The sequence below is a fragment of the Dermacentor albipictus genome, unplaced genomic scaffold (genome assembly GCF_038994185.2).
Source record: "Dermacentor albipictus isolate Rhodes 1998 colony unplaced genomic scaffold, USDA_Dalb.pri_finalv2 scaffold_15, whole genome shotgun sequence".
Lineage (NCBI taxonomy): Eukaryota > Metazoa > Arthropoda > Arachnida > Ixodida > Ixodidae > Dermacentor > Dermacentor albipictus.
Genome location: NW_027225569.1, coordinates 13,619,779 through 13,630,748, shown reverse-complemented (window position 1 = coordinate 13,630,748; position 10,970 = coordinate 13,619,779). Strand labels below are relative to the sequence as shown.

General features: G+C 51.4%; 1 protein-coding gene across 1 annotated transcript in view; it reads left to right on the top strand.

Annotated features, from left to right (window-relative positions):
* Positions 1-6,435: 6,435 nt before the first annotated feature.
* The window catches only part of LOC135916399 (uncharacterized), a 208,680-nt gene continuing 204,145 nt past the window's right edge, over positions 6,436-10,970 (top strand). Inside the window, exon 1 of the mRNA XM_065449749.2 lies at positions 6,436-6,478. The gene's annotated coding sequence lies outside the window, so the exon portion shown is untranslated. The remainder of the gene's footprint in view (positions 6,479-10,970) is intronic.

Here is a 10,970-nt window from a genome sequence, read left to right as displayed (position 1 = left end):
CCTGCATTCAATGCCAGCGCGCTAAAGTGACCAGCCATGTCAATTCACCGCTCGGCGCATTCCCCCAGACCTCTGGTCGGTTTCAACACGTCCACCTTGATATCATAGGGCCCTTGCCCCCAGCTGGACGCTATCGCTACTGCCTCACCGCCATCGATCGGTACACTCGATGGCCTGAGGCATGGCCCCTCGAGGGAATCGCTGTGGAAGACGTCGCCTCGGCCTACTTCGCCGGCTGGATTGCCCGCTTCGGGCCCCCTCGCCGCGTCACCACCGACCAAGGACGACAGTTCGAATCGCACCTTTTCCGGCTGCTCGGGCTGACCATCGGGTTCGAACGCTCGCGGACCACCAGCTACCACCCATGCGCCAACGGGATGATCGAACGTTTCCACCGACAGTTCAAAGCAGCCATCATGTGCCACCCGGACTCAACCTGGCCTGAAGCCATCCCAGCCGTCACCCTAGGTCTTCGCGCCACCTTTAAGCCCGACATTCAGGCTACACCCGCAGAGCTCGTCTACGGGGAACCTCTCCGCCTCCCAGGCGAATTTCTCGCTGCACCGCCATCCACCACCGCGACGTCAGATCCCACCGATTTCATCGCCCGGCTCCGACGCACTATCGCTACCCTCCGCCCGTCACCTGCAGCTCACCACTGTAAGACAGCGCCCTTCGTCTTCAAGGATCTGGCAACGTGCTCGCACACTTTTCTCCGCGACGACACCGTCCGCCGGCCTTTACAGCCACCTTACAGCGGACCCTACCCAGTTATCCGTCGTGACGACAAAACCTTCACCCTGCGCATTAAAGGGAACGCCATCCGCGTCTCTATCGACCGGCTGAAGCCGGCCTACACCGATTCCGCCGAACCAGCGAATACCAGTACACCCACAGACGTCCATCCACGACCGCCGACATCGCAGCCTGCTTCCGTCACTACGCGCAGCGGACGTCGCGTACGCTGCCCAGATTTTTTCAAGCCCTGAGGGCTCTCCACTCCGCGGGGGGGGGTGATGTGGCGACACACTCTGCGCATATTTCTGCGCACCTTCCATCTTATCATCTGGCCAAGCATACCACAGGTGGACGCTGGATATGGTCGATAAAGTATAGCGCCACCGCCAGGTCACCCGAGGTATGCGTCACCGATGGTGGCTATAAAAACAGGCTGCCTGGCTGAGAAAAGCTGCCTTCTACCACCCGCTACTGTGACAAACGTAGCGTTGGTATGCCCGTCCGCTGACATCGTTCGCCGAATAAAGACGCGTTGCGTTTTAACGCGATAGCGTTAAGGAGCTCGTGTCGCAGAAAAGCCGGTGTCGTCGGCGTCGGTGTCGGCGTTTGCGGCGTTGACCGTGAGCGATAAATCACGGCAGGCGCTTCATAAATAAAAAGCAACTTCCAAGATTGGCCCGGCGGGAATCGAACCAGGGTCTCCGGAGTGTGAGACGGAGACGCTACCACTCAGCCACGAGTTCGATGCTTCCAAGCGGTGCAAACGCGCCTCTAGTGAATGTGGTGTTGCCTTCGAAACGAGCCGTGGAAAGTTATACTGCGGTGTATATCGGTAATTATGAACATGTAACGTACAGAAGTCAAAATTACACGAGTTGCGAAGTGCGTTTCCGCTGAATTTCTTCTGCGCTTTCCGCACACGCAGAGCCATCTTGCGGCAAACACAGAAGACCCCCTCCTCTCAATGTACGGCGCTGCCCCGACAGGAGGCGCGCCGCGCGCGCATTGGGACCGCTGCCAGGCGCGTCGCGGGACTCCCTCTCCCCTGACGACGCTTCGCCGTGCTCCCGGTTTAGATCACTATCTATCTCTCTGCCCGTGCCGATCACGACGTTTGGCTGGCGTAGATCGTTTCCCCTCCGAGACACCGAGTTCTTTGGTTCGTTCCGTTCGCTCAGGCGCACGTTTCGTTGCCGCGCCGAGCGCTGCGTTGCTCGACGCTCACCGCGTGATAGGTGGGCGCTAAGTCCGATGCGGGGCGCATCGTAAGTGATCGCTGTGCCGTAGCGCATTGTCGACCCCTTGGCGGGTCGACGGGAACGCTGTCGCGTCCCACTCTTGAAGGCGAAGCTTAAGCGTCCTCCAATTTTTTATGTTGGGATTCGTCCTTCGCTAGCCGCGACATCCCCACAATATCATTGAAACTGCAGCGTCGGTAAAATACCTAGGTGGTAATGTTAGCTCTAATTTATCCTGGAGCACTGATATTGAACTGATTACTATCAAAGCCTTAAAAAACTTAGTCTTCTTAAACACCGACTACACCAAGCCAATCAGCACACAAAACATCACGCATTCAACCTGCTAATCAGTCCTGCGATAGAATATACGTCAGTGTTCTGGAACCCTCATTATACCTACCTTATTAACATGTTGGAATCTATACAAAACAAGGCTGCTCGATTCATCCTTTCCCGTTACTCTCGGTATCAAAGTGTAACAGCACTGAAAATATCGCTCCATCTCCCCCCTCTGGTCATGCGCAGAAAATTCAGCCGTTTATCATTTTTCCATACTCTCTACCACGGCAACACACCACTTGCAAGTTCACATCTTCTCCCGGTGCCGCACACATCGGTTCGTGTAGATCATATGAAGAAGGCTAAACCCATTTTTGCTCGGACAGAACTAAACAAATACTCACCGTTGGTCCTGGCTATTGAAGAGCGGAATCCGCTTCATTCTAGCACTGCGGCTATCGCTGGAACATCATCATTTCAAACAGCTCTTTGATCATACTTAGAAAATTCCAATGTAGAATGATATGTGTTTTTTTCTGAAGGTGCGATTTTGGTTTTATTTTGTGGGATTTGCTACATGTGCATTTTTTCAGCACCTGTTCCTAGCCATTTTCCCCCCTAATAACTTGTACCTGGCTTCTTAACTTGTTCATTTCTGTATTAGCCAATTATATTCTGTGTTGCATATTGTTAAGATTTCTTTAATGAGTCTCCCCGTATGTAATGCCCGCATTGGGCCTTTAGGGTATAAAATAAAAAAATTAAATAAATAGGTAGCTGGCGGGAAGTGCATGAAGCACCCTAACAAAGCTAGCGCATTACACAGCGCCATGTCATCATCATCATTTTCGCAATGTGCTGACCGAACCACTCTCCCTCTAGTGAAGATCAGCGCAACGAACTTGCCTTCTGGACAAATACACCCTTTCGACAATGCACAGCTGTACGAAAGCAACGGGCCAAATTGTATATTTGCGTGCTCAGGACGAAAGTTGGCGCAAAGAGGCTAGATATCTACGTAGACACTGAAAGAGCGTGAATTTCTCAAACACCGTTATTTGCACTAAATATAAGATCTCTCTCTTCGTCAACGTCTTCACAAAAGAGAATTCTTATTGCAATTGCGGCCAGCAGCGCCTCAACACGCGCGGCTCGTGATTGCCGGCTCCATTCTCTTCGGTGACGGACTTTTACCTTCGTCTCGAAGATCTACGCTCTCTGCGTCCCTTGCCGAACTGACAGCTAAACCGAGCAGCATTCTGACAATCATGGGTAAGTGCGCTGTTCATGTTTGACCGTGACCGGGACGCCACCGAGTTCTGCTGACTGGTCGAAGTGTTTACTATTTGGAAAACCAACTGGCGTCTGCCGACTGTTGTAAAACTCGGGAGTTATTAGAGCACGCCATGTATTGTAGCTGCTTTGTTGCAACTTCAATTAGTTATTCCAAGCAGTGGCCAGAACTGAAGGCTGTGACGGCGAAGATTTATGGGTATATCATCCCCACATGTTGGCGCGTTGTGATCGCGGTGTCATGGCGCATGGCGACGTCACGCACATTTGTCGAAATCGTCACTAGCGGCACACGACTTCCAAGACACACGTCAAGAAGCGAGACGACAGCAGCAGCGCGTTTGCAGCTTCCATCTTACCGGCATGATGGCGGTGGCAGCGAGAGCTAAATTATTGTTACGTAATACGGCATCTATTTGTCATGTTAAACTTCTGTAAGGGTATTGATGCACCCATTATCGTGCTGACTTTGCCAGCGTCATTTTGAATAAACCTGCACTCCGTAGTTCGCCGCAATCTTCCTGCATTGTGTGCGTTATGCATAAGGTACAAGCGCGGCCCCTGCTAGCAGGAACAAGAGAGCCCGTATAATAGATTTCCCGGGCTTTTTGCCAATCGCACTGGTTACGCCTGCGCCGCAAGACTTCATGAGGCGCCGGTGGTGGGGCACTCTGCTCAGCGATGCCGAGGGCTTCGTGCTCCCACTAACAGTGGCGGCACCTGTATTTTTCCCGCACGGCTGGGTGTATTATTGTATGTAAACAGAATTGTACTGATGTTTTATTTATTTTTGTTGTTTTCTGCACTGCCGTGTGTCAGTATGTAAATGGAGTCGGTTATCTTAGTCAAGCCACTGTGGCTCTCATTCCTGACCCGTCCCATCAAAGTAAAAAATCAGCCCATTCACTCTGAAGGACGAGCAGCCAAGCTGTGTTGTCATTTCCCTCAATCGGCGCATCTATGTTTATATAGGTATTATTATTGTTATTATTATAATTATTATTGTTGTTGTTGTTCTTGCTGTTGTCACCTAGACGACTATGACGTAACCACAGTCCCAGACCACACACGACATTCTGCCGCATGGCATAAAGAATAGCCATTGGGTGGTAATCGCTTACGAAGCTTTGCAAGGGCGGTGCAGTATTAGAAGGTTAATGGAAATATGTTTATTTCGCCTAACTTGTGGGCGTGATTTCTTTTTGACGGAATCATGTACATAAGTTTTGAAAAATTACAGAGGCTTCCTCGAATCGAATTTAGTGCAGCTGCCGAATTCGCCATACATATCGCGCACGAGTATTTCTGAAATTATTTCTGTATACATCCTAAACAAACTATTTAGGAATTATTTTGAAATCACAGCTTTAGGCTGAACGGTAATTTGCGCTGTAGCTCAGCACATTGCGCGAAATTTTCGTGATACCTCAGTTTTGGGAATATGCCAATGGCCATGCTAAGATGCACTCACGTTGAATATTCTCTGGAATACTGGGTTGCCCAAGTGCTAGCTGGAGAAGCCGTTTTGGGAACCCCTTTCCCTCGCATCACGGGTACTTGCATACTTTTCCATATGAGGGACACGAAATGCGATACAGGCCACCTCAATGCGAAAGCAATGTATGCCTCATTACACGAAAAATCCGTCGGCGTCTACGTGACCGAGCGATGGTGCGAAAAATGGCCGATGGCGCAAAGAGTAAGAACACGTCAAAAAATGCACCGATTGCCGTCCAATTTCTCACAGAGGTTCATGTAAACAAAGTAAGTTAATGGCACTAAAAAGAAAGTCCATTACGTTTCAGTCGGGAAGGGAATGGAGCCCGGGCCTCTGAGGTGCGCGACGAGCACGCTTGCCCGACGTCACGGCGGCTCAACGGTTCTGTTTGGCTAAATGTGCGGCCTAGTGCGCGCGTCACTGCACACGCCACATTGCAGGCATCTGGATCGCTAAATTTCGGGCTTAGTGAGCGCGTGGCGCTACGTCGTGACCCTATTGCAAAGACCAGCGTCTTCGAGTGTGGAACCAGGGCGTTTTCCGGCACTGGATCCGACTGGGTACGCTGGCGCTCGCTGCGACCCGCTGGGACACCAGTGACAACGCTGGCTAAGAGGTCACACTAGAAGATACGCTGGTTCCAATGCCATGACGCTGGGGTGCACTGGTTTGTGCTGTAAAGGCGCTGGTTCTCCCTGCAGTTCGTCTGCTGGTGTGGCGTATCGGTAAAGTGCCGGGCTTTGGATCTATAGTTGTGACGATCAAGTCCTGGTCGGAGCAGTTTTATTTTTACGTTTCCTTTATTGCACTAAAACACTCCTTGTTGCTTTCTGTATTCAAGAAAATATATGAACGGTGTCCAGGCACCGTATACTTAACGCGCCACAGCTGTTTTTCGCACGAGTAGCCAGCGCCTCGCAGTTCGCCTCGCCTGCCCAGCGCCGCAGCATCCAGCGCGTGGCACTGGGCCCATAATCCGGCGCATTGGGTCCCAGCGGCACTGAGTTTTGCAATATGGGAGCGTATAAAGTAAAAGCATTTCCCTAAAGGAACTTTAATCTTTTCGCATTCCGACACGCAAGCATTCTGCCGAATTTGTTTTCCAGGATTGAATAACACGCATTTTTACCTATTCGCGAAGCCCAGCGAGAACACAGACCTATTAAAATTGCTGAAGATAGTTTTTCACTGGTGAACACTAACTGTCGGTGCTTGCATAATTATTGATTCTTCTCCATGGGCTTAAATGGTAAAGCATTTCTCAAATTGCAACGCTACGCATGCAGTTTCAAAGAGCGCTGTTGTTGAGTAAAATAACTGTACTTCAATTCAAAAATTTTGCGCATATTGCAACTTCCTAAATACATCTTGCCCTGACTTTTAGAATCCGCACAGATGAGCACCGGGTCTACTGTCGAAGTCTCCGCAGGTAAGAAGTTCTTTTGAGTGTGTATAGGCACAGTTTTACTTATTTTCCGTAGTTTAACATCCCGAAGCTAACGAAGAAACTATGAGAAAAGCCGTTGCTTATGACTGCGCATCATTTTGACCACACGGTGCTCTTAATTAGACACTCAATAAAAAAGAATAGTTTAGGCTGTCGTAGTGAATGTTCTGCAAAACCGAGAAAAGCCACTGCTAGCGCGACATGAGGCTCGGTAAACCATATACGACGCAGAAACAAGATGCGGGCATTGAAGCTGTTTCGGACTTCGAAACGGAGCCAAAGATTGAACTTAGCCAATTTCCCAAGCATTCACATCGGCACAACGGCCAAAATACGGAGAAAATACATTGAAATCCGTGACGTCATACATACGCACTGGCACTAGGACTTTGGTAGGAATATTATAAGGAAGATTGGCACGAATGTTTTCTTCTAATAATTGACCTATGAGAGTCAAATTACCGGAAATTCGGCTTTTCAAAGAATACCGTATACGTATAACGTGTATAAGCCCTCCTCTTTAATGTCCATCAGGCGGTCGTTAAAAGCAGTGCGTAAGAAAGTGGGTAATCCGCCCTATCGAGATGCGGCAGCCTTCGCTGAGAATGAAACCCCCGGCTTCGTTTACAACAGCAAGAAGCAATAGCCACTGAGCTAAATCTATGGGCTGAACTTCAATGCTAAAACTCACCGGATACCTTTGTACAGATTTACAATATTCAGGGAATAAGTACTCGAAACGGTGCTCATACAGAACGCTGCTCGAAATTATTGGTTGTATGATCTCCATAAGTGTGGGACATGTGACGCGCGAGTTGCCTGGCACCCTCACTCGGCGGGCTGTGTAACACAGAGCAGCGTACCTGAATGAGCATTGTAAATGACAATTTCTTTCCATTGAACACAGTATACGTAGTGTATATCTATAAAGAAAAAAAAACGGAAGACACTATGTCGAGACTAAAGTGTGAAACGGCGGAAGCCTGACACCATTGCCAATGGCGATGGAGGCACACTCCACGGAGGCACAAACCTCGTACACTGTTATGTGAATGTTTGTTTGTTTATTAAATGCCTGCAACGTCGTTGTGGACGAAGTGTCTGTTAAAGTAGTCTGTGGCTTCCTGGAACTGTTGCGGCGCCGTTTGTGGATCAGGAGGAGACGTGTCTTCCATGGCGGTGTCGGGGTGTAGTTCGCTTCAAACTTCGCTCGATTGACTTGTACTTGCTCAGCTTGCCGCGGCAAGATGGCGCTCACGGCGCTTCCGAGCTTCATTTGCCTCGATATCCGGAGATGCAGCGAGTCACTTCAAACGCATTGCCTCTCTTGCGATGGCCCGTCACGGCCCTGGACTCCGTGGTGTCGGACGTGCATCGCCGCCCTGATGCATGCGACGTATACGCTCAGCCTCCCTTGAGCGCCGTTTGCGTTCAGCGGCTCCCGCAGGTCGCGTGTTGGGAAACACTGGTTTGGCGAGACGAGGCGTCCTGCCCACACGATACCGCAAAGTGAACTGCCGCCACCACCGCCACCACCGCTACAGCATACGCAAGCAGACGCGCGCCACGCGCGCCTCGCGACAGTGACGTCAGGCCACAAAGCTCCCAATCGGGTAGGCTACCTGAAGCGCCTGACGACAGTGACGTCAGGACGCACCGTCGAATACACGGCCGCCACGCGTGCAGATGTGATGAGTCATCCCGCGCGGCGCCGAACCACCCCGACACCCGCACTTGACGACAGTGACTTCATGCAGGTGAGCCAATCAGGAGGCGCACGCTTGTGCCTGGCGGCAGTGACGTAACGACACAGAGGAGACCAATCAGGAGACCCGAAAGGTGTGACAGTTTCTGCTAACGGCAGATGACCTTGACAATCAGCCATTAAAGGCTTCCGCCTTAAAATGGATGAAAATGACCCATTTGGGACACATCGGCGGCAAATTTCAACTATGTGGCGAATGAAGCTGCCGGTTTCTGGGCAGTTCGTTCATTTTGTAATAAGATGATTTATTATGAGGAACTAGGCCCAGTCTAGTAGCTGATCACGCTGATCACTTGCACAGCCGACACAAGGGCGCCTTCTTCGTCTTCCTCTTCACCACAATGGCCCCCGGGAGAGAAGAGGAGCCATCCTGGCGACTTACGGCGTAGGTAGGATGAGGGGGTCATAGTACGGCTTAAGTCGGTTGACATGAACCGTGTCACGCCCGCGATGCCTATGGTCGGGTGAAGGTGTCACAGGTTTTACAACATAGGTGACAGCGGAGGAGCCTATAGACGAGAGGACAACGCTGATACCAAGTTTTGGTCGGTGGGTGGACATTTCGCCTTATTACCAGTGTTTTTCGCCGGCGTTCACTTCTTGCTCTCCTCATCGAGAAGCCTATCGGCGCCGGCGTGGTCGGGACTCCACGCCCACACCACTGTATTACCCTAGTGATCCGAAAATTCTGCAGCATGGAAATCGTCGTGGATGGGGAAAACATCACCGACGAAGAACTGAACAGCGGCAGTTGGACCGCTCTCGACACGCAGCGGCGATATGCCCGACGCAAGACTGACGCCAAGACGCAGCCAGCCGCCGAAGGGAACAAAGGGACGCCGAATGAAACGCCAAGCAGCGCACCGAGATATCGCGCTCGCCCGCCGTCGTTACGGAAGAGAAGACCCCTACCGAAGCTCCCGGCCGAAGATTACAAGATCATCATTCGCCCACAGTGCGCGATCAACCTGCTGTCTTACGGCCCATGCAGCCAAGATTCTTTGTACAGTGTGTGCTGCGGCCCAAGCTAACCTGGATGAAGCGGTGCAAGAAGATCAAGTCAGAGTACACCCTACCAGCAACACTGCGCTGATCAGCACCCCATCCAGGGTAAGAGCTGAAGCTTATTATAACATCAAATGCCTTAAAATTGAGCAACAGGAATGTGCCGTTCTGGCCTACGCACTGGCCCCAGAAAATTCAGTGAAAGGCGTTATCTTTTACGCTTACTCGGGAGACTGACGCCGACATATTCAAGGAAATATGCACGAGAAATCCAGGTTTGGAAATCGCTGGAGCAAGAAGGATAGGATCCTCTCGCCATATTATGGTGACATTTGCCGGACAAACATTACCCAAGCACGTCCGCTTTTGGGCCGCAATCTTTAACGTGCATCCATTCCGCGAATGGATTGAAGCCTGCTTTAACTGTCGCCGGATTGGCCATCGCTCCGATGTCTGCCCGGACCCAAGACGACAACGATGTCACCATTGCGGCGACGAACATGAGATGCCGCCACGGGGAACTGTGGCAGCGTGCAAAGGGCGTTGCATCATCTGCCGCGGCGGTCACCCTACCGGCGCTCCCAGCTGCCGCTATCGCTTCTATCCACCTGCGCAGCGCAGACAACCAGCTAGGGAAGGAAAAAGAGGAAGCGTGACCACGTCGATGACAGCAGGGCCACCGGCGAGTGGCACACAAAACGCATCTGGCGCCGGCACAGAGGGCGGAACGAGCTACCGAGATGCCGTGCGGCACGGCCGCCCTTCCGTGCGTTCCGAGCAGCGCGAAGCTTCAAATAGTAGAAGTGGCAGCAGGCAGCGCAGCCGGAGCAACAGCCAGTCTCGTAGCCACTCCAACTCCAAACAACGAAGTGTCCAGGCGGTATCGTGGAAAGTCGCCTGGTCAGCCAATCCCGAGCCCAACCCCACGCCCGCACGACCTCAACAGGATGCAAACCAGGTGAGGGAGCTCGCTGAAGAGATTAGAGCACTGAGACAACAACTAGAGGCAACCAATGCCAAAATCAGGGCCCTAGAAAGTAGGCAGCCAATTGGAGGCGCCTCTATGACGCCGGCTGCACGCGAAATAGTGGCCTGTGTTCGGAAAGGTGAACTTGAATCGATGGAGGCAGAACCGTCAAACAAACGCAAAGCGGCAGTGCGGGACACACCCAAGGAGTGCGAAGCCTCAAACCATATGGACAGAGCAGATAAGTTGGAAGTAGCAATTGCTCAGCTAGCTGAGACAGTCTCCAGTCACGTAAAGTCTACCGCAGAATTTCAGCAGATGGTAGCCCACGAGCTTACCAGGATAGGTGCTGTGTATAGAGCTGAATGTACACAGAGCCTTACACAAAGCCCGGAACACGAACAACTTGCCACCACAGCTACCAAAGTGCTCAACACTAAGGGCATCAAAATGACATCTGTATTGCCGGTAAGGGCAGAACCGTACACCAAAAAAGATGGCTGAAACTATTAAGATTATGCAATGGAACTGCAGATCCTTTAAGCAAAAGCGTGCAGCACTGCAGTTCCAACTCGCTAGCTTTGATCCCAAGGTAGATGTTGTAGCCTTACAGGAAACAGGCACGCAAATCAAAATTACTGGGTATACCACGTTCAATGAGTTCACTGAAGCCGACAATAAACCTTCTACGGCAGTTGCGATACAACGCAACCTAACGGCGATGCCAATCGATCTGG